Source organism: Peromyscus leucopus, chromosome 6 (assembly GCF_004664715.2).
Source record: "Peromyscus leucopus breed LL Stock chromosome 6, UCI_PerLeu_2.1, whole genome shotgun sequence".
In the NCBI taxonomy this organism is placed as follows: domain Eukaryota; kingdom Metazoa; phylum Chordata; class Mammalia; order Rodentia; family Cricetidae; genus Peromyscus; species Peromyscus leucopus.
Genome location: NC_051068.1, coordinates 73,868,372 through 73,893,409, shown reverse-complemented (window position 1 = coordinate 73,893,409; position 25,038 = coordinate 73,868,372). Strand labels below are relative to the sequence as shown.

The 25,038-nt window shown below is 39.1% G+C and overlaps 1 non-coding gene across 1 annotated transcript; it reads right to left on the bottom strand.

Annotated features, from left to right (window-relative positions):
- Nucleotides 1–24,214: 24,214 nt before the first annotated feature.
- On the bottom strand, nt 24,215–24,402 carry LOC114698592. Its single transcript, XR_003735383.1, has one exon. It is a non-coding gene; the product is annotated as a U2 spliceosomal RNA (small nuclear RNA).
- Between the last annotated feature and the right edge of the window lie 636 nt (nt 24,403–25,038).

Here is a 25,038-nt window from a genome sequence, read left to right as displayed (position 1 = left end):
GGACATATATTGTATCATGAATTACACTGGAAATAGATCTCAGACTGACAATGTAATGTGTCCTAGTGGCACTTCCTCCAGAAATGGCCCAATTGTCCAGAAATGGCAGGCCAAGCTTGGCTGATCTGGGTATTTTGATGTTCTGCATCATTTTTAGGCAAAATTATACAAGCATACCAAGGAAGAAATATTGAAATGGAATGATGTTAAGATACAACTAACTCTTCAAGTCTAGACAAAATACATGGAGAAGCAGGTTTTCAGACCAGAAGGTAAATGGGGGTAAGATGACTGAATAGATCAGTGGTGGAATGTGGGCAGAAACGGCACAGAGAGATAGTCAGAAAGTTAATATTAACCCAGCCACCTGGCTAAAAGTAGCAAGACAAGCTGGGGAAGGCAGGAGTCTACCATGTTTTGTGTCAAGGTGAATGCCTAAGTAGCCAAAGTGATGAAGTAGAGGCTTTTGAGATAATGGGATGCACTATCAGGTGGTCAGACAGAGAGTCTAGTCAGTGTGTAAACTTTAGAAAGTCCAGACAGGCAGCAACTTGGATATATACGCCAGTGAGTAAGTAACTGTACCTACAAATTACAGATACTAGGTATTCTAAATGGGGCTGACAGAAGATCAAGGTATGAAACAATCTTGGTAGGAAGTACCCTAACTTTGAATATTTGAAAAGAATAACCAAGAATTCTTGCCATCTCTTTACCCATGTCCCTTTGTGATGTAAACTTTGCAGCTCTTCCCATTCAGAAGTAGACTCTATTAGCCACAGTCACTCTAGGATTGACTGTTTGATCTGTTTTATGCAATATGTTTTAAGAAGATGCCTGAAAATAATTTGTTTGTGCGACTTTTCCCCTCTCATGCTGTTCTGAGAGCTATTGAAATCACTACCATGTGACCATTCCCACATATGCCTGTTGAATGGTGAGAGATGTCTGGTCACCTAAGCCAGCCAGCAAAATACTGGCCATTGGTAGCAGAATTATTTGCTGACCAGCAGTTACCTACAACACATGGCCAAGCCTGACTATGGAGAAGAGCTACACAGCCACAAAGACTTTGAATTGCCAAAATACACAAGCATAGGCTAAATGCAAGGCCATTATTTTAACCACTGTGGAGGCCCACAAACATTTCCTAGTGAGACCTGAGCTTTCTTTGCCCAGCAGGGCTGCATTAGAGGATTGCTTGACAATGTATGTGCTTACCAGGTGATTGGAAGGGTCTGCACTTGGCTGTGCTTGGGAGAGGTCTTTTGCTCCACCACTTGGCATTCCTTATAAAAGGCCCTTTAGAAGAGACAGAAGGGGCTGGTGGATGTTGATCCAGACCCTTCTAAGGCTATCCTGTATTTCTATCTGTTTCTCTCTCCTCTGTCTTTCTACCTAATATCTCTTAGCCCTCTTTCCTCAAGAGTACCCTGGGAAAAAAGTAGGAGCAGACCTCCCCACAAACCACTTAAATTTGGGATTAGTTTGTTTCATGATGTATCCAAAGACCAAATAACTAAAATTCAATGGTAAATAAATAACTCACTAGTCCAGCTCCTTGGAAAGAATAATTTATTAAAGAGAAAATAGATTCTTTTCTCATATAATATATCCTGGTTATAGTCCCCCCTCTACTCCTCTCAGTTCCTCCCCACCTCTCCTCCCCTCCAGATCCACTCCCTTTCTGCCTCTCATTAGAAAAGAACAGCCTTCCAAGAGACAACAACCAAACATGACAAAATAAAATAAGATGAAGCAAAAATTATCATATCGAAGTTGGACACAGCAACCCAACAGGAGGAAAAGAGTCCCAAGAGCAGGTACAAGAGTCAGAAACACACTTGTTCTTGCTGCCAGGAGTCCTATAAAAATACTAAGCTATTAGCTAAAAATATAAGCAGAGGATTTGAAGCAGAACCATGTAGGTCTTGTGCTCACTGCTTCAGTTTCTGTGGGTTCCTGTGCACCCTACTTAGCTGATTCAGAGAGCCTTGTTCTCCTGGTGCTCTCCCTTCCTCTGACTCTTACAATCTTTCTGACTCATCTCCCACAGGATTCTTGGAGCTCTGAGGAAAAGGATTTGATGGAGACATGCAATTTAGACTTTCTCTCCACGTAATATCTGGCTGTGGTTCTCTGCATTTGTTCCCACCTGCTGTCATAGGAAATTTCTCTGATGATGACTGGATAAGGCACTGATCTATCAGTATAGCAGAATATCATTAGGAGTTGTTCTACTGATTTTTTTTTCTAGACCTGTAGTGTTTGTTTTTACCCTAGGTCATTGGGCTATCTATCTTGGTAATGAACCAGAATGCCAGTTGTAAAAGTTCAGACATTTGTACCAGCTATCTGCCTCCATCAGAAGAACTTCCCTATCCTCTGCAGCCTCATTACTCTTTTCTTAGAGATTCTGTAAAATGCATAACTCTATATTAATATGTGTAGGATACATATGTGATCTCTCAGTTACTATTATTAAGATAGGAATAAAAGAATCAGTGATTGCCAGCAGCTGGATAGCAAACAAACTACAGCCAATGAAACTTAGGTAGTTTCTGATTTTGTTGTTATTCAATGAACTCTGACATAGTGGAAAGACAATTTTAAAAAGTAAAGAGGTTTGTGCTGGGTGGTGGTGGCACATGCCTTTAATCCCAGCACTCGGGAGGCAGAGGCAGGTGGATCTCTGTGAGTTCGAGGCCAGCCTGGTCTCCAAAGTGAGTTCCAGGAAAGGCACAAAGCTACACAGAGAAACCCTGTCTTGAAAAATCAAAAAATAAAATAAAATAAAATAAAGTAAAGTGGATTGTGAGTAAGACACTGGACATTGATCTCTGACCTCCACATGTATGTACTCATATATGAACATATACACATAAGTGTGCATTAACACACACACACACACACACACACACACACACACACACACCACAATGATGAAGATGGGCATTGCATTGAAGAAGCTGAAGAGCAAAGAAGAAAGGGGATATTAATAAGAAAAGAGGGGAAATTAATGAACTAGATAACACAGAAATAAAAAAAGGAAATTGTAGGAAAAGTAATTCACAGCCAATAGTTGGGGCAAAAACATTTGTCACTAACAAAGTTGTATTGCTAACCAACTGTACAAACACATGAAGAGAAGAGATATGAAGGAAATTATTGTGAGGCGGGAGATGGGAAATGGCTAAGAAATAAAGGTGCTGTAGCTAACTGTGAGGGCCTGAATATCTTCATTTACACCCTGGGATCCAGATGATGGAAGGAAAGAACCAACTTCCACAGTTTTTTCTTTGATAACTAAAATTATGATGGAGCCATGCACACACAATATATAAATAAAAACATTGTAAGAAAATAAGAAAGAAATTACTCTAAGGAAATGATCATAGATTTTAGGTAAATAAAAAATTTATGTGCACTGTTTAGTATTATGCATATGTTTTTCAAAAATTTTATTAAAATAGACATTGACCTAAATAAATACAAGATTCCACTCAAGAAGTGATAAAAAAAAATATCAACCATGTTTAAGGAGTAGAAAGAAGTAGTCAGTGAGATATCCCCTCCAGAAATAATCCAGATCTAGCTCTTTGTTGGGAAATTCAGTCACATAAGGGATTTCTAACTATTTCTGAATGTAGGAAATGCATGTGTTTTATTAAGCATAATTACAACATAAAATAAAGGATACCTAGAAAAGTCATCTACCACCTCTGGCTCTTACAATCTTCATCCCTTCTCTTCTGCATAGATCCCTGAACCTTGAGCGATTGGGTTGATGAAGATATTTAGAGTTGAGTACTCTAAAGTCTTTTGCTCTCTGTATGTTTTCCAGTTGTAGATCTGATTGTTAATTACCATGTACCTCAAGAAGAAGCTTCTGAGGGTTGAGTGATGTCTTGCTCTATGGGCATATCAATTAGGATTCGTTTTATTTCTATGACTTTTAGCAGAAAAATAGTTAGTGATAAGTTTTCCCCTAAGCCCATGACATATAATCTCAGGTTTTAGGACATTTTAGTAGTCAGGTATGGCTTACATCTCATGGAATGGGCCTTACATTCAGTCAAAAAAAAAAAAAAAGTGGTTGGTTACTCCTATAATATACATACCACTTTGCACCAGTATATCTTGAAGGCAAGTCTCTGCTGTAGGTCACAGGGTTTGTAGCTAAGTGATATTGATGATTGCTTTTCTCCTCTCCTGTGTGCAAAGTACCATTCAACACCATGAACTCTAGTCAGTAGGGGTGAAGTTTCAGGAAATCATTGGTCAAAGTTAAATATTAATATCAGTAAAAGCATCCAAATGAAATATTACAAAAGTTATAGACAAATTACTAGATGAGATTGATTCTGAAAATGCAAAAATGCATGGTGGGGTTAAACTTAATAACATAATTTGTAATACCAGCCTTCTCAATGAGAAAAATAATTGAACAAATCTGAATAGCTAACACTTCTCTAGTGTCTGTTACATACCAGGCATCATCCTTAGCAATTAATGTGTATTCACCTGCTTGCTTTTAATACAGTTAACATGCACTTCATAAGGGGAGACTGCTGCTCAGAGGGTATTGAAACTTGTCCAGGATTATACCTATTAAGCAATGAGGTACTTCCTGAAAGTTGGGAAATACCTGCCATCCAACACTGTCTCCAAAATCATCAAGATATAATGCTATTTTCCCATCATCCCAGTGGATGTTGAACTATCATTTGATAGAATTCAACAATCATTCTGCATTTACCATCTAACCCATAAAATATAAAGAGACAAACATTTCCTTAAGATGATAAAATATAGCTCCTATGTTCAAAGCATAGCTCATACTTAAGGACAAAAGCATTAGAAATATGCTGGTTAAAGTCAAGGCCAAAACCACGCGATGATCTCAATGGAAGAAAAATTGTTTGATGCAATTCAATATTCCCAATGACAAAAACTGATGCTCAGTACAGGGCCTTTGCATGGCTCAGCAGCTAAAGGTGGTGGCTGCAGAGCTTGATGGACTGAGTTCAATCCCTTAAATCTACGTAAAGATGTCGGGAGAGAACTGGCTTCACAGAGTGGTCCAGAGTGTTCCTCTGATCTCCACATGCATGCTGTGGCTCACACAGACATGATACACACACACACACACACACACACACACACACACACACACACACACAGATATATATTTTTTTAATGTTCAGTACAGTTTTAGCTCTACTCACTGGATATTGTGTTTATGGTTATTGAATGGTATTTTTACTGAGCCAGAAATTTGCATGTGTTACCAGAAGGAAATAAAGCAATAAAAGTTAAGAGTTTTTTTTTTTTCTTAAATAACAAATGATAATGTTAAAATTGTGTTCAGTAGGGAGTGGGGGAATTTGGGAAGCATACCATAACTGGGAAGGCTTAACTTGATTATGCAAGGGATTAGCTTTTTTTTAAATAAAAATAAAAAAAAATTAACTAGTAGTAATAATAAAAAAAACTGGATGAAATAGCAGCTGGGAACCGAGAAGAAGGGGGATGGGATGGGAGCAATGGCTTCAGCTGATGCAGGAAGTAACTGCGCCCTCCCACACTCTGGAATGAAAACGGAGGTGGACAAGAAGCTGGGATGGCAGAGACCATGTGGAAAGAGGAGGAAAAGGGAGCAGTACCTGTAGAATGGAGGAAAGAAAGCCAAAGCCACATCTGATATTTTTGAGTTCTGGTGACAGAGACTAATATAAAGCAGAAAATGAGGATAAACACTGATGTAGCGAAGGAGGGGGCTCTGAGGTGACATTTAAGGGAAGCACGCTCTGGGCGGCTGGAGAGACAGAAGGGATTCAGGAGAGAGGTCACCTAGGTGTGTATTGTGATTAGAGAAACGGTCGCAGCTTGATGGTGAAATGCCAGCTTCAGAGGCTAGACTGTTGCCGGAACCTGGGGATTATGCAGAGATTGGTGATGTGAGCTTTAGAAGAGCAGCCATGCTTACAGCGCTACAAACTATTAGCAGTGAGGCACGCATCCATGGTTCCCCGGCGCTCTTTCATTCATTTGTGTGTTTATGAGCATTCGCTTTTCAAGCTCAGTACCTGTTTTAAAGGTGAATGAAAATTCTGGTGCTGTCAAGGCCCACAGAGCGGCTCCCTGCTTCTGTGTTCACCTTCTAAGTGCTGTATGGAGATTTCGTCTAACATCATTGAGGCCCACAGCATTTCAATTTGCATATTCAGCCTGCAGCCTTGGAGTAGTGTAACAGGCTGTTTTAATACAGACTTTCCTTCAGCGTTTAGCAGAAGTACTTTGACTCCATTCCACTCCAAGAAATGAGGGACCAGCTTTGCAGTGAGAGTGGCTTCGACTCCTCTATCTTGGTAACAATCTCCCTACGATTTACCCTTCCCCACTCTGAACGTGGTGTCCGTTCTGGGTGAGCCTGAGGCTGTGATCATCGGCATGAAATTGCCGGCTAAACACAGCTAACTTTGCTTACCTCTTTAAAACAAAACACTTAACTGTTCTTAAGTGCTGAAGGCACACCAAGGGGAAGAACACCTTGTGCCCCTTGCCACCTCGCCAAACCTACCCCCATCCTTGCTCCACCATCTCCATGGCAACCTCTAAAACAAGCCATTACAGTCCTGACATGGCAACAGGCTGACACTTTGGGCTGGGATTTAATTTTGAGTTATGACCACGTTAGGAAAACATATGATGTGGCTGTTTGCTTACAGAGAGAGGGGGGATCATAAAACCCTCTTTTTTTATGAGCTGTCGCTTGATTCGTTCCTGGAGCCCCAAGTAGCAAGCTTCTAAATCAATGCATGCAGCTGTTTTGGCTTCTTGGATCCCAGCAGGTGTATTGCTCAGCTCGGCTGCCATCTCCCTACACTCACATAACAAATAATAATGTCTTGCACACACCAGCCATCCATTAGAGTTACTGTTGGTCCCTGAGAGGTTCCCTTCCTTCTTCCCTACAACATAGCATCCTCCTCTTTTCTTTTCTTGATCTTCTTTTCTTTTTCATTGTGCATGAATTTTTCATCACACTTTCTGGATGCCTAATTGAATAATTTTGGCTCTTCCAGCCAGTAGAGAAAGGATGAAGGAGGAAAAAAAAATCCACCACAGTATTTATTTGTATTTTAAAAACTATATATAACAATAGAAGTATTGTGACTGATGGCATCAGTTTTCCTAAACACTGAAGATCCACATCTGGTGTGACTTAGGTTAATGTAAGGGAAAGGGCTGCAGAGGCCCAGAGACCATGCATTCTCATTTCAACAGGTGACAGAGAAGGGCTGAAATGGTTAATAATCTATTGTAGGTGCAGAGATGGCATGATGGATACTGGGTGGGAGCAAGCCTCAGACAAAATCTTTGCCGGCCCATGACAGCTAACAAAACATTCTTCTTCAATGCTGACCACTGACTCCTGAGAGCCGCAAGGCTGAGACTACTCCAAAGGACCGAAAAGATGATTTCCCAGGAAGATGCAGAGATAAGAACCCAAACTCCTGGGAACTGGTGGTGGGCTCAGGAAGACAGATCTGACACGTAGACCCTTGGTCAGAGCACTGCGGTGGAGGGTGAGCCTCAGGATCCCAGATTGGTGAATACTGCCAAGTCCAGGCTCCAGGATGCATCAGATGACTTAGACCATGGGCTTTCAGCAGCCTTGCTGGTTGTAACCAGTAAATATTTGTGCAAATTCCCCTAAAATAAGTAAGAAAATAAAAACACCAGGGCCATTCTAATCAAAAAAGGAAGAAAGAGTACATTTTTCTTGACTTTATATCAGAGAAGCTTGTTCCATTCAAAAAATCATCTTGCATTGTTCCGTTTTCACAAACGTTCTGCAGAGCACCTTGAATAAAGCATGTAGCTGTATCCTTCCTGTGTGAGTTTACAGTGCTTCCGAGCATTTGCAGTAAAAAAACAATTTTAGTTTTTCTCCACTCATAGTTTCTTTACCTGTTTGATTACAAGACAACCCTTTCAAAAGAAACTATTTATACACAACTGCACCAACTCACTGATTATGCTAGGAAATTCCAGCTGCTGGTTTCTAATATACTGACTTTCCTTTTAGTTGACGTAATTTTTACTTTCTATTTAAATGTTACTTGTCTTATCCTACACTCATTTCATTGCAAGACATCTCATCTTTCTTGAAAGGATGCAGCAAATAATTTATAAACAGATAACTAAATGTTCTGAGATACTTGGGGTATGTGTGCAAAACACAGTTCATAAAGTATCTATGAAGGTCCTGTACCCAGAAATTCAAAAAACTGGTAGTTCCTAAAGAAAATTCTTTTCTTCTCTCTGTTTCAGGGACCATAAATGTGAAGGTACCACGCCCCTAAATAATGGTCTCTTTTTTTCTGTACTGGCTACTGCCTTACCATAATGTCTTAGTGGGCAGAGAGCTTGTATCATCACTCTAATCTCCCCCACCTATTAACTTACACGCCAGAGAGAGAAAAGTGCAGAGGAACCAATGCTTTGGGAGTTTGATACATATGTAGTAGTTGGGAACCCATTAAGTCTAAAGGGAGTGGGACCATATGAATTATTATTCTAAAGATCTCAATTGTTAACTTAGCCCTTATGTGAGACCTCTTGGTACCTAGCAATCATTCCAGCACAATATAAATCTATTTGTCATTAAAGAAATCTCATTCCAAGGGGGAAAATCTCTCTTACTTATTCCAAAGCTGGTGGCAGGTACCAGAAACCTTCAATGACAGGATAGTCCGTGGGTATTTTTACTTTTATTATTTTCTTAAACCAGTTTCCAACAGCTGGTTGCCAGTTGCCCCTGACGTGGACTTAAAAGCAAACCTCCAGCAATGTGGCAGCCTGGATCAGGGAAGAAACGCAGCCCTCATAAATCACAACTGCACTGTTCTACAGCCTTAGCACAATGAAGTGCACGTGTATGGGCTCAGAGGACGAGCTGGGTCTGAGGAGCTGAGCTCTTTCCCCATGGATAGAGCCCAGGCCTTGTTTAGATAAAGCTTTTGTTGTCTTTTGAGGCTCTATGCACTGGTCAAGCCATGCATTCAAGACCACACCCTTTTTTTTTTTAATTAAGAAAAAATTTTCATTCATTTTACACACCAGTCAAAGATCCCCCTCTTCCCTCCTCCAGCCCCCAGACTCCCCCACTCCCCACCTCCCCACCCCCACCCCCACAAGAAGGCAAGGCCTCCCATGGGGAGGCACATCCAGTAGAGGCAAGTCTAAGCCCTTCCTCCTGCCTCAAGGCTTGGCGAGGGTTTCCTGCACCACTATCCTGGTTCTTTTTTAGATAGAGCCTAGTTCTGGGTGTTTAAGTTTCAGGAAGGATGACCTCCCAAGTTTACAAAACAAAAGCATGCAAAGAGTTGTTCCCGGTCTGCTGTATCTCAGTTCACCAGAGTTAGCTAGGCACATGGTACTAGACTCTAGGACAAACATCAAGGCATATGGTACCCGACACTAGAACAAAGGGAAAAACTCTACAGAAGAGTCAGGGAAGACAAGATGAACAGGGCAAGGGTGTAAGGGGGAAAATGGGGGAAAAGGCAAACATTCTTCAAATTGCTGAATATCCATTCAGGGCAAAGGAATGACATAAGGGTACTGACTCATAACATTCATGATGTATCATAAGCTATCTAAAATGAAAATCAACCCCAAATCCAGAATAAATAACACAAAGATATAGATTTCAGAAATGTAACCCCGATTTTTAACAAAAGTGGCTCCATTATAGTTAGGCGAAGACTCAATACTGGTTACACAGCCACGTGCTAGAACAGTGATTCTCAACCTACGGGTCTTAACCCCATCAAATATCAGATATTCACATTATGATTCATAACAGTAGCAAAATTACAGTTATGAAGTATCAACAAAATAATTTTATGGTTGGGGTCACCACAACACTAGGTGCTATAATATAGCATTAGAAAGACTGAGAACCACTCTGCTAGAAGATAATTAGACCTGCTTGATAAAAGTCCTTCACAAAAACCAGGAAAACGACCACCAGTTACTAAGTAGCTTTGTTGCTGTGATAAAATATTAACTAAAACCACTTGTTGGAAGACAGAATTGATTTGGCTTACATATCTCAGTTCTGTCCATCATTGCAGGAAATCAGGACACAAGCTTAAGCAGCAGCAAAAGCAGAAGCCATGGAGGAACTCGGCCCAATGGCTTGCTTCCCATGGCTTGCTCAGCTCCCTTTCTCCTAGACCAGTGCCACCTGCCCAGGTAGGGATCCACCACAGTAGGTTGGATCCTCCCATCTCTATCATTACTCAAGAAAATGCTCCTCAGACATGCCCCCAGGCCAAGTGGATGGAGGCAATTCCTTAACTGAGGTTCCCTTTACCCAGGTATGTCTAGATTTGTCTGAAGTTCAGAAAACTTAACTGACAGACATAAGATATTAAAAACATAAGATAATCTTATTCACAAATGTATGAAAAATTTAAATATTTTATTTAAATATTTAAAATAGTCACAATTAAACTCAATTATATATACCTTTGATAATATGGCATAAGTTTACTCCAGAAATGCACAGATGCCTTAACATTGCAAAGTAAGCAGTGTAACTCGAAAAATTAATTAACGGGAAAAAGCGTGATCGTAATATGTGTAGGAAAAAAATTTATAAAGCTTAGTATTCAGTGAGAATAAAAGTTCATTAATAACTAGAAGTGAAATTTAGTAATGTGTATGACCAAGTAAAAAAATAAAAAAAATAAATATTTTTCACGGCAAAAGTTTCAAAGATTTTCTACTAAAAACAATGACAGGAGGCTGTCTACTCCTGTTATTCCTGTGCACCAATCCTAGCCAGTATATATATGCAAAATTTTTATATCTGATGGGAATGAGGAGCCCTGCAAATCCCTCCTTAAATGAACAATATGATAGTGACCAAAATATTTATTAATGACTCTTGAAACTGACCAAAGGCAATAAACAAAGTGCAAGGGGTTTATTTTTGCAACGCCATTAGACTTTGATTAAGAACAATGGGAGTCCAAGACTTACTTGTATCTATACCCACCTCTTCTCTGTTTCGTTGGCAAGATGTATCGCCACAGCTGGATTGGCTACAAACTCATAGCTTTTATTTTTTTCTCAATTCACAGCCTTTTTTCTTTTCCAGAAAGATCTTTTTTTTTAAAGTAAAAGTTATAAACCCGTAGGAGATGAATAGGAGATGGACAGAGACAGTTTATGTCCCTGCTAGCCCTAAGCAGCAGATCCAGTCCTTTTAGAATGAGCGGCAGCACAGGCATCGAGGTAGACCCTTAGCAGGGAGACTTTTGAAATGAGTAAGTAAAGGGGTGAGGATCATGTTAAGGCACTCTGTTTGACTGGTACATTGTTCATAAAGGGAGATGGAAGAGTTTCTGGAAGAAAACAGAAGCTGTGGAAGACTTAAAAGGTGCTCAAATTTCGTTCTCAACAACTTACACCACACAGATCTACTAAGAGAAAGTAGACACCTTATTGGCAGTAAATCTTTGAATTAAATCTCACTGGTTGACTATTCATTTAATTCTTTAGTCTCAGGAATAATCCATGGGAAGCAAGACTAAGATATAAAAATAACAAGAACATAAGCACCTTCCAGTGGTTACGTCACTGAAGAAAATGTCATTCTTTCCCTTATCAATTGTTATCTGTGTATAAATCTTCAAGAAAGGGTGAGGTCCCCTGAGTGGGGTGGGGTCTGAAATAGGGTATTAATAGGCCCAGTCTTGTGCAGGTAATCACAGCTTGTGTGAGTTCATGAGTCTGGTAGCTATGTTGTGTCCAGAAGTCAGTATTTCATGTCACTGCCCTCTGCCCCAGTTCTTACATTCTTTCATCCTCTTCTTTTGCGATGTTCTCTGAGCCATGAACATACCCGGGATAGTTGGATATTCATCATTGTTATTCTCTCTACTTTGACCAGTTATGCATCTTTAGAGTCATTGCTAACCATTTTAAAAGAAGTTTCTCTGACCAAAGCTGATGGTTACACTGATCTATAGGCATGAAAATAGAGTTATTCTTAAGGCAACTTGACAGGTACACCATGTCCATTTACCAAACAAATAATATTAGTGTTCATGCTAGGAACTATTACCTCTCCAGCCAGCGGCTTTTCAACTGGATTTACAGTACCCGATGAGACACTCCTGGGAAGCAAACATTAAAACCAATCAGAAAGTGGTTGGTTATCCCCTTGAAAACATGTCACTGATGCATTGTGTGCTACTCTTGCTTGGACAGTGAGTGTTGCTGAATGCATGGCCAACAGCTGAGTAAGATTGCTGATGGCAATTCTCCCCTATCAGTCTACCTACTGCCTTCTGGCGCTATGCGGGAGAGCCAATAGGAAAGAAACTTCTAGCCCAGTTCCAGTGATTTTTTTATGTCCTCTGACTAAAGCATGTGTTGTCTTAAGAAACAGGGTTTTGCCAACTAGTTCTCTGAGCAAATTAAGTGCAGTAGCAATTGCATGTATTGTTTTGGGAGTCCTTGAGGGCCAACAACTCATAAAAAGTAAGTCCACCCCTGGTGCTAAGATTTTTATTTACTAACATATGAATTCTGGGAGTAGCTTTATCCACCCAAACAGAAATCTGATTCAAACCCTTTGTCTTTATTTTTTTTAATTAGCTTACCTACCAAGTATAAGTTTTTATTACAGCTTTTGTCATACATATTAATTTTTGTTGAGTCTATTCCATTCTCTATTCTCCCCCATCTTCCTTACATTCCCTCCAGGCTTAAACCTTACACCACAGTATTTCCTCTGACATTTTTGCATTACATGTATTCTACTACTGCCCCCCAATATACACTTTAAAAATCTTCAGTGAAACTCCTCGGATCTCACCCACACATACACAAAAGGCATGAAAATAGAAAGGGAACTAGTTTGGTAGAGTAAAAGGAGTGGGAGGGAGACAAGAGAGGTAACAGGGTGGATACGATCAATATACATATGTATTTTATGGCTGTATTAAGGTCACAATGAATCTATTTTATATATGAATATACGCTGATAAAAATCATCTCAAAAATGAAAAACAACAAGAATGGAAGAGAAAGCAGAACCATTAGAACTCTCCCACACTTTTGTGGAAATACCAGCTGTTATGACCACTTTAGAAAGTGTTGTGCGAGTATACTAGAATTGGACATACGCATAATCTCTCACTCTCCTGATTGTACTTTTTTGCATGGAATCTAATATATGTATCTATCAAAAATCTATGCTGCAGTGCTCAAACTACTGATGTGCTTGTCAGCAGGAGAGTGAGTAAAGTGTTAGCCAGAGGATGGCTGATCTGATGATCCAGGTAGCACTGCAGATGAATCTACAGACCCAACAACATGTTGAGAAAAGAGATAATACAGAAATAAGTATACACCATACCACTTCATTTACATAAATCAACAAAAAATTAATCCATTCTGTGGGAAGTCAACACTGGCAGTGGGGAAATGGGGGCTTTCAGAAGGGCTCACAAAATAACTCCCTGGATGCTGCTCACACTGTGTTTTGATATGGGTTCCATATGTTTCCTTACTGTGAAAATTCATCACACTTCATGATGTGTATTTTTTAGAGACTTATACTTAAGTGAAGAGTGTAAAATTAAAAATTATAAAAAAAAAATCCTCAGTAGCTTCAGCACCACACACTATAGATGTGACAACCTCTGTAGATCAGGCAAATTTTATGACTATAAGCCATCCTCAAAACAAAAATTATAATGAAAATAAAATTAGGAAAACAATCAGAACCAAGCGCTACAATATGTTTACTTTTGGTAAGAAATTATGAAATACAAATAGATTAAAAGGGCACGCCGAAAATATTTTTTTCTTTGTTTTTGTTTTATGGAGTTGTTGATGAAACTTGACGCTTCATCCCTGCTAGGCAAATGCTCCACTGCTGAGCTGTGGCCTCAGATCTTTCATTTTGTTTTTCTTTTTGTGACAAGTCTTGCTAGGTTAGTTATGTTGGACTTAAACTCATTTTGTATCTGAGGCAATGGATCGCCTAGAACTGGAGTTAATTGCAGTTGTAGGCTGCCTGATGTAGATGACGGGAACCAAACTCTTAATTCTCTGGAAAATTATCAAGTGTTCTTGAATGCTGAGTCACCCCTTCAGCCTCAGGTGACCTTTTATTAAAGGAAAATGTGCCAATCCTATTCAAATGTGTTCAAATAATTGAAGAGGAAGAAGAAAAATTTTCAAATTCATTGTATGAGCCCAGGATTACTCAAAGCCAAGTCCATCACAAGTAAGAACAAAGAATAAATCCTCAGGAGCACATATACAAACATGCCTCCTAAAATATTAAGTTAAATACAACAATATATAACAATAATCACATAATTATATATATAATTATATAACAACCAAATATAATTACCTCTCATATGAAAGATATTGGTATATATTTGAAAATCAATGAAGATTACCGTATTAATAAAGAGCAGGAGACACATGATCATCTTAATAGACAGAGGAAGCATTTGACAAAATCCAATCTTCATTCATAATAGAAGCTCTCAACACAGGAAGGTATCAGCCCAGACCAGGGGGAAAAAATGAAGAAACCTCCCTGTTAGCATCATACTTAACAGTAAATATGTGGAATATTTTTCATCTAAAACCACTTATGTAGAAAGCAGAATTCCAGAAATAAAATACAGTACACCTGAGGATGGCATGGCAGGAACAGCTTGCTGTACTTTGGGAATGGCTCTAAGGCCAGCGCAGACAATGAATGAACAGTAGTCAAATTCAGAACACTAACTAGAGACTAGGTGATGTAGAATCTTGAGGTTTTCAGGTTTTCCTCTGAATGAATTGTTACTTATACACATGTATATATGTGTGTATATATTACATATTCCTAAATACATAAACACAATCTACTTAGTCCATATAATGTCAAATATAATGTACATGATCTTAGGGTTAACCTAAGATTATCAATTGGGGAACTTTCCCGTGGGGAAGAGCAGTTCTTCCTCTCACATTGTTTTCCAGTTGCCCATATTTCTTTATCTAGGATTGAAGCCCCCTCCTATGTTAGCATTTACATTGGTGCTGTTGCTGTTCAGGTCTTGTTTGGATAATCACGTTAGTTGTGGAATATTATTTTAACTAGGCAAAGATGTGTTACATTTGTTTATGCTGCAGAATATTACTTGAACTATGTGAAGGTGTGTTACCTCTTTTTATGCTGCATTTGTTTAATGATGTAAGGATGTGTGTTTAAAGACGTGTTGAATTTGTTTCACCTTGCCTGCCTAAGGCATCTGATTGGACTAATAAGAGCTGAATGGTCAATAGCTAGGCAGAGAAAGGATAGGTGGGGCTGGCATGCAGAGATAATAAGTAGGAGGAGATATCTAGGCTGGAAAAGAATGAGAGGAAGAAGAGAGGAGAGAAGGAGGGAGGTGCTTGAGGCAAGAAGCCAGGCAGCCACCGGCCAGCAGACATGAGAAGCACTGAAAGTAAGATGCATGGAAGGAAAGAAAAGAAAAGTAAGGTAGAAAAGAGAAACAGGTTATTTTAAGTTAATAGACCTGGCCAGAATTGAGCCTAAGGTAGGCCGAGCATTCATAATTAATAATAAGTCTCCATGTCGTGATTTGGGAGCTGGTCAGTGGCCCTAAATGAAAAGCCTGGCACACATGTTAATGGGACTATGTGGTTGTAACTCATGAAATCTCACGGTACACTGGTTTTTTTTTCCTCTGGCTCTTAAATTCTATCTCCCCACTTAGGTACAGAAATTGTATTATCAGTTGGGACTGGATACCACGTAATCTCTTGTTCTCTGTATTTTAGTTAGCTGTGTTTTTCTGTAATTGTCTTCATCTGATATAAAGAGAAGTTTGTATTATACCTTATGTGTAGGTATAAAGATAAATAGTGAGAAAATAGAGATTATGCTGGTTTAGTAAAGTGGTGGTGGTCTCTAAGATTAGTGACTTGGAAATCAAATGAGGAAAAAATAACTACTGGATGTTGGAAAGTGAAGCTTCACAAAGAAAATAGGTTTAAATGGAAAATGTGGATAAATGGAAAGATATGAGGTAGTGATATGACTAAGTGGTAATTATGAAATGGTTTAAGAGTCTGAGAACCATAGTGCTAGAGTGATGGTTTTGTGTATGGCCAGGTGGAAAATTAGGCTACAATGTTGAGTATTAAATAATCAAGTATTTCCTGTGCTTCAAAATGGGTAGAACTAAAGGATGTTGAGACTGGCCCTCTGTGTGTATGCATGCTGTTGATTCAGTTATGTATGCATATATGTATATATTTAATGAGACAATAAGAAGCATATGATACTTGCTTATCAATTCATCCTTTTATGCTGTTCTTTCTAAAGAAAAGAAAAGTCTTTAATTTCATTCTACTTAAACTTTTGGTCAGCCTATTTTGTATCATTTCAGAGTTCTCATTATTTCATAAGTAAATATTCATTTACATCAGCTGTGGAGTTATTAACCATTTCCCACATAGGGTATAGGCATGTGTGTAGCTGCCATGTAAGATAATCACAATTGAGGTGAAACATAATTGGCCACTCCTCAGTGTTTTTTGTTTGTTCTGCATTCTGGAATATGAACTATTCGCCTATTTGCTTATTTTTCAGATAGTTAAACTTTTCTTCCAGTGCTTTTTATGAATTGGAGCCATTAATGAGAGTAAAATCAACACAACCTGACTATATAAATTCTGTCTAATAGAGCTCTTTCCATCCAGAGGGCAAGGTGAAAAAAGAGGAATTTGGCTTATTCTGTGGTTTGCCAGTTAGGAAATGAAGGCTTTGTTGACATAGGAAAGGGAGGGAAGCCCCAAGCCAAGGCCTCCCTAAGGGAAATATCTTGTTGCTTCCCGGTGTCTGACTTTCTGTAGCCACCAAGTTATCAACACAAGGGCTGTTGTTCATATCTGTTAGCCCATGTGAGCCTGGGGTGTGTATGATGTAGGAGAAGGCTAGAGACGACCAGCGGTGGAGGGTGGGCTCTGAGTTCTCTGAATGCTGATGCAGCTAAGTGCTCCTCAGTCTCACCTACCTCATTATATCCAGGTTAAAAAAACAAAAAACAAAAACCCGTGTTCACAGACCAGTCCCCAGCTCTATAATAAGCTTATTTCTGTTGTTCCAACAATGAGATGGGGGTGAAGAAGCTGCTATGGTAACTACAGACTGTGACAGAATCAGCACCGAAGCCGCCTCAAGTAGCCAAGAGAGAGAAACAGAACTAACACTCATCACACTCCACTCACTCCTTTCCTTCCCTTCTGTCTCCTTCTCCTGTACACTCACTCACTCACTCACTCCATCAGTTGGTTCTGTCTCAGTGATTCAGCTAATACAAAACAGTCTTGACTCTGAGAGCTGACCTCTGTGCTGTTTTAGAAGATGGTGAATAGTGGGTAGGGAAGGAGAGACAGAATATATACTCCCAGGAGCCTGTTTGCTATGAACTTTGAGGGTAGTAGCAGCAGGGACACAGCAAACTCAAGAGCCATTTGATCATGGGGAGCAAAACTTCGGGTATTATGGAATGCATATTGCTTTTCTGACCTTCAGTCTATTCCACCAAAACAAAATAACAGAACATGAATTGTGTTGATAATGGGAGTCCACAGTTCAGGCATCATGGCACACTTGGCAGCCTCTCTAGGGTTGATCTCACCTTCTTGCTGTCTTGTATAGATGTACACACAAACATGCCTTCAAAATGAGTACATTTAATGCATAAAATCCAAACTCACACAACCAATATGTTCAATGCTTGTGACTGACTACAGTAGTGTTTTTTTGTTTTCCTTAGCAAATTGATTAATGCATTGGAACCATCAATCAACTTGCAAGGTTCTGATTTGCACATATTTCAAGGATACATGAGCTATACACAGTGAGGCAAAACTGCAGATATGTTTTCCAAATGTGAGTAAATCTAATTTTGATTAGCTGAATCAGATACTAAATTTCCTTGGAGAGTTGGTTATTTGAAAGGGCCCCAAGGTGAATTCTTTGGCAAAACATAAACTCTTTCTGAATGGAGAGAAATTTGTAAGAAATTTGATGACAACTTCTTCTGGCCAGAAAGAAGTGCTTGTCAGCTATTTCCAGAGTGGAGCAGAGGCAAAGTTCAGAGAAAATCTCAGGGAGGGTAAAGGCAAGAGCAAGCTATGAGAGGGAATGGGCAGGCCTTCAAACAAGTGTGTATGTATTTTTATAGCTGACTAGAAGAACATGTGTGTTCTCCAGACACACAATCACACATGCACATATTTTTTTTATTTGGAAGATTTTGACATTGACTTTTCCTCATGTGTTTATTTGCTTTATTTTAGGAATTTAAAATGCAATATTGACTAAATCTTGAGATAAATTTGCATATGAAGGCAGAGTAAATGATGCTTGAAACCTTGGGATGAATTGAGGGTGCCTGGCTGCGGGATGGGGAATGTGAAGATTGAGGAAAGGAAGAAAAGGAAACAATGAGAACTAAGGACTGCAAAGGAAAAGCCAATGAGAAGGAGGCAGGAAGAAAAAAAGGAGTGCCTATCTCAGGGAGGAACTGGAAAAAGACCTTCAAGAGAAGAGTGGTTAACTAGGCTAACTGTCATGCTTAGGTCACCTTAGATCAGTTCTAAGAGGTGCCCTGTATAATTAGCAACAGTAGGACTACCCAGGGACCAAGGGCAGAGCAGTTTCAGGGGATAGACATGGAAATAATTGACATGTATCTCAGTCTTCGTCTATCCCAGAGTCTATTGATAACCAACTAGTTAGCTGCACATTTGCGGGCTCTCTTGGAGAGTATATGTGCACATGTGGAATATCTGTACACATGTGTATAGTGTGTATGTATTATAATATGTTTCTCTTCAAGAGAAAAGCAATATTCCCAGAGACACATGACATGGTAGTGGCAAACATGTTCTTTCATAAATGCAAATTCTTGACTTAATGGTACATAACCAACATAACAATCTCCATAGAGATATTGGCGAGCTAAAATTTAAACTTCTCTCAGAAAATTATCCAAATCTCATGTTATTCTGCATACTGGTAACACCATCACATTTGGATGCTAGTTTTAGACAATATTAATTTCTAATCTATTCCACAGTCTCTATGGCCTTGGGATTTAGGGACTCCTAAGCCCATATTAGCTTTTCATTGGCAGGCCAGTCATGTATCATTTACTTAATCAACAAATATTTATTGAAAGAAATTGTTATTTCAGTGCTCTTGCATATAACAAGGACAGGTAAATCACATATCCAGGTAAACTGGTGCATGAAATGAACTAACTTCACATTTATCAGACTTAAACCTATACTAAACAATGGGTACAAAAAAATCTTAGGAAAATGGCAGCAACAAAAACAATTGCCTCTGAGGCAAACTGTAGCTGTTGATTACAAAGATTTCAAGCAGGACCATTAAGGTACCTGTGGCTTCCCCTTTCTCATTACTGTCGTCTATCCTATTGCTCAAAATTTTAAGTACAGCTCTATTTTGAAGCTATGTCCAGGCCTTCAACATCTCACCAAGTCCAATATCTAGACAGCAAACACAAAATTCACCGCATAAAAGTCTGTGTCATGTCCTGTCTGGTGGGCGTCCGTATGTAGGAGTAGATTCAGATCCCCCTCTGACAGTAAATGCCACGGACTGCTTACAAGGTTGGAATGCACGGTGCTTCTGACAGATGGGCAGCGACAGTGTGACTGTGGCCTTGCACTCTTGCCGCAACAGTTCCTAGGAAGCACCTCTGAGAGTGCACATGCCCCATTTAACTCTGCAAGTGTACCTCCGTTAATACAAACAGGACAACAAGCAAAGGTGACACAAAGCTGCCCTTTCAGGCGTGGGACGTGGGAGAAGTGGATTAACTGTTACTTCCTGATCTATAAATCATCAATTTCCTACCTCTCATGTGTTTCCCATAAAATACTGGCTGTGGGGCTTTGCTATAAAAGAACATCTCATTTTTACAGTGACCTTGTAAATAATAATTAATATAGAACAATGAAAGAAAATCCCCACTGTAAATCATATGAAATCAGGGCACATATTTAACTGCTTTGGCACACATGCACATGCCTGTAGGCCTTAATAATCACTTCATTAAGGCTTTTCATCTTGGAGTATTCATTTGCATTGCTTTTCCAGTAAAGTAGTTATGAATTCATGAAGTGTTCTTCCTTCCCAATTGTCTCTTCTTAAGCACTACTCATAATAATTCTAATAAAATAAAAATGATTAGATGTGTAGCACATTTTCAAGTCATAAAATCTCACAATCTTTCTATCATTTGATTGCTGTAACTCTTCATATTTAAAACACTGGAAGAACAGGATTCAAATAGGGTCATTTTCCCAAGATCATCTGCAAACACAAATAGACGAGACTGCAGGACCTATGGATTGTGCTCCTTTTCTATGACATCATTACTATGTTTGGGTACATTCTTGGCATGGGCCAAGGTGCTATTGAGTAGTATTGGCACCTCTGAGATGATTGTTAGAACTACAAAATCTCAGGTCCTAGTCTATGGTAAGAATCAATGTTTATATAACAAGATCATAATTCATAGAGGCATTAGTACTTGAGAAAGGATGAAATTGATTACTTCATCAAACTCTTTTATCCAGCACTTGTTTATTAGGCAGCTCTAGAATATTCAATTTAATTTTGATATTTTACTAAAACTTTGAGGCACAGGACTATGATTGTCTACCTGCTGCATGATTTTTATTTTTTAATATTTTAATTATTTATTAATTTCTATTTTATGTGTATGTGAGAGTGTTTTATGATTGTATATGCACCACGTGCATGCATGGTGGGGTGCTTGTGGAGGTCAGAAGAGGGCACTGGACTCCCTAGAACTGGAGTTAAAAGTGGTTGTGAACCTCCATGTAGGTGCTGAAATTTGAACATGGGTAATATGCAAGAGTAGTAAGTGCTGTTAACCACTGAACCATCACTCCAGGCTCCACTCCCAATGGTTGTTTTTTACTGGTGTCATTTAAACAGCTAATTTATTTTGAAAAGCATTTTTTTTTTAAATTTTCCAATGCATCTAGATAAACAAAATCTCCTGCCACCTTCCTTGATTTACGGTTCAGGTTCACTTCAACTACTACACAAAAGACCATTGGACAGAGAACATAAGCCATTGGAACTCAACCCTGCTTTGTTATAAGGTGAAGTGTGTACAAATAATAAAACTAGCAAGTGAGTGGATAGATTTAGGGTGTTAGAGGGTTATGCTAGAACCTGGCACCATCCCCACCCCATTCAGTTTAGCTAATCTTCTAATTGCTTTCTTTAAAAAAGTCACCTGAATGAAGTTCCCCTTGATTTCTACATTTTGGACACAGATAAACAATCCATTAATTGCTGTAGTTGCTGATAATTGCTGCTAATCATCTAAATAATGATTCCATTGGGGGAGGGACTTTGAACAGAGTAATTAAATGAGATAGAACTGATAAATTTTTATGTAGCTGGAGAATTTCTCTCCAGCTCCCTCCAAGTCTCACCATTCCCAGAACCCACTTATAAAATAAACACACAGACTCTTACATTATTTAAACTGCTTGGCCATTAGCTCAGGCCTATCATTGTCTAGCTTTTACTCTTATATTTAGCCCATTTCTTTACTTTGCCACGTGGCTTGTGGCTTACCGGTACTTTACATCTTCCTTGTCCTGGAGGCAGCTCCAGGCAGTCCCTCCTTTCCTTCCTCCTTCCTCAATTCACTTCTCTGTTAGTCCCACCTATACTTCCTGTCTGGCCATTGGCCAATCAGTGTTTATTTATATAGAGCGATATCCACAGCATTTATAAGCTTATTAGAACTGATAAATATTAAGGAGGCATTAAACTAGAAATAGAGGTAGAATTTAGAAGTTGGATTAAAAGTAGGATCAGAATTGTGAGTCTAACTACCTCAAAGGGTATAATTGACGAAGCTACCAAGTTTATTGTTCTCTGCTAGATTTTTACTAAAATGTACTAGATGTCTTTCTAGTCTATCTTTCATGCATAGCTAAAACCATTTTGTTTTATAATCCAGACATCTGCCTTTTCAAAACTCATGATTAAATATAGTTTTATAATGATGTCTTTCTCCCTTTGTGCTGATGCAAAGTCTTGTGCTTATTTTTTATCATTCCATAATGCATAGTATACTTTTGCTTTACTCAGTTAGCTTGCATCTGTCTGACAACAGAGACTTACAGTTTATCGAGTCATTCAGGGGGTCTAGAGGGTCACACGAATTATCAGATGCCACCAGCTGACCCCAATCTAGCAACAAGATGGTCTGAGTTTCCAATGTACTATTCAATGACCTCCTCTGTTGCTACACACAGACATAACTATGCTGTTTCTGTGGAGGGCTTTCATTCAGGATAGTCTGCCCTAGCAGGCTGACATTCCCCATCTTAATGAGCCATTAACTGTGGGTCTCCACATTAAGAACTATATGAAAACCCATTTTTCTTCACACCTCTGAAATTATTAAATCAAGGCTTCAAGATTTATTGCCAACAATATACAGTGTTTCTATTGTGGTGGCTGTTATTCCGCATTGATGGAGACGTTAAACATCTCTAAGCAGCTTTTGTTGGCCACATAATAAAATGTTTTAGGGCTAGTATAAGTTGCTGTTTGTAATAAACATGGAATACATACAGAAAACCCCATAAAAATACATGACATTCAAGCAGTTTTGTGAGGCCTAAAATGTGATATTTCTCTCTGCTGATAACTCAGAGAAAAAAAATCATGAAATGGAAAGAGTACTTGAATTATCAAGTGTTGTGCTTGTATTATGCTGGCTTCCAAAATGTTTACTGACTTATAAGCCAAAATGCTGGACGAACAGGAAAATGAAGGTATACAAAGATTTCTGTTGCACTGGTAGACATAAATGATTCTAATATTTGAGATTTACCCCTGGCTGTAGTTTTTTTTTTTTTTTTTTGAGAATAAAAGCAAAGATTAAAAACACATCCATTTCTTGGACACTGTTTCCCCACACAAACTTTCCAAGCAACTTGGGTGCTTATTTATTTCAAAGGAATCAGTCTTATTTCCATTTATCAAATAATTGAACATTTTGCTTTCTTTAGTTTCCATTGCCTCAAGTCCTGCCTCATCTGAAAAGTTTCTGTCTGTTGCTGATCCTCCCTTTGACAGGCCAAGAGCATGCTTGGCACTCACAGGTCACAGCTACCTAACTCACCTAAGTTCAGATACTTTCCCCCAAGCACAGTACTTTCGTAAGGTGCTTGGGAGAAAGCTGCTAGCCACAGTCACAGACTAGGTCCTTACCAGCTTTTCTTTATAAAAACCCAGCATCAGAGGCCTGCCCCTTTCTCCTATGTACTTAGGTTATAGGTCCTTGACACACCGTTTCCTCCAATGATCCTCAGTTTGCCCTAATGATAACATTGAAGCTCAAATGAGTTTCTTTTCTTCTTCCAGGAAGATTTGAGTCCATGTACCTCCTTCCCAAGACTGAGCACTGTGTACTTGGCAACACTGTGAAAGGCTAAGGCTTAGGGAACTAAAGAACCATTTACAATTATATTCCATGATAGCAAGTGTTTGGTATACTTAGGTCCATTCATTTACACAACAGATATTTGTGAAGGCCTGAAATGTTCCTTGGCATCCCTTGAGCATCCTGGGAAACAACAGTGAGGAAATCTGGCCAACTTCCACTGATCACAGGGCTTACATTCTAGTGGAAAAGATATTGAAAGACCAGAGGTAGAAAGGAAAATAAAGCAATGAGATAGAGGGGGGAAAGGTTGTTTTAAAAAGAGGGGCCACATGAGTGACAGCTTAACACTGAAGGAAGGAAGGAAGGAAGGAAGGAAGGAAGGAAGGAAGGAAGGAAGGAAGGAAGGAAGGAAGGAAGGATGAACTCTGAGGGGAAAAGAGGATATAAAAACAGCACACTATAAAGTCAGCCACTAGAGCAGGACTAGCAAGCATAAAGATCAGCAAGGAGACAAGGGCATTGGCAGAGGAATTGGCTAAGGCAGAATGGGAAGCTAAGGTGAGAAAGAAAGCAGAACATAAAGGAAATGGAGTCTCGGAGATAATGCTATGAACTCTGGGTTGAGCTCTAGAAGGCTGGGAGGTCTTTGCCAGGTTCCAAGAGAAAACTGACTTATGATTTGCTTTGCCAGAATGACTGAGAGAGATATGTAAGCCTGAGTGTGGCATTTGGGTAGAGGATGTGCCAAATATAAATTTGGTAAGAAGAGATACTACACCTGATCATAGCCAAAAGGCTGAGGAGTGATGGGGGGGGGGGCACCGGATACTGAGGTAGAAATAAGGACATCAGAAGAACTGGTTGAAAAATAAAGAATTATTGTTGACATGGGATTGAACATGGTGGAGGGTAGCATGGATGACAAAACCAAGTTTGTTGGTATGGTAAAAGCTTTCTGAGTGGACCAATCTCTTTCACTGACCATTACTGTGGTTTAAGTAGAGTCCATTCATGTAACATGACTTTTTGGAACATGGGTTAATTACTATATGCCAATTAATATGCTTCTTACTTATAATTCTGATGCAGTAAATCAATCTAGCATTGTCTTTTTTATACAGCAGCAGTTAGGAAATAGATGAAAAGTGATCAAATTACAACCCAATACCCAACTCATTAAATGGTTTTACATACCGTAGCATTTTCACGATTGCAAAACAGTGTCTTGCTTTGTGATCCTTGGTTCTTATCTTACCCCATTCACATAAGAGTTATATGGGCGGATGTGGTTATTTTCATGTTTGATACCAGAAGAGAAAGGATAAAGAGTGATTCTATAGTGCTATTAAAGGACCATTACAGATCTAGGGTAGAATGTTATATCACCCAACAACACAAGAGTCTAATAAACTAAGCAAAGATATACTTGAGTGACCATACCATA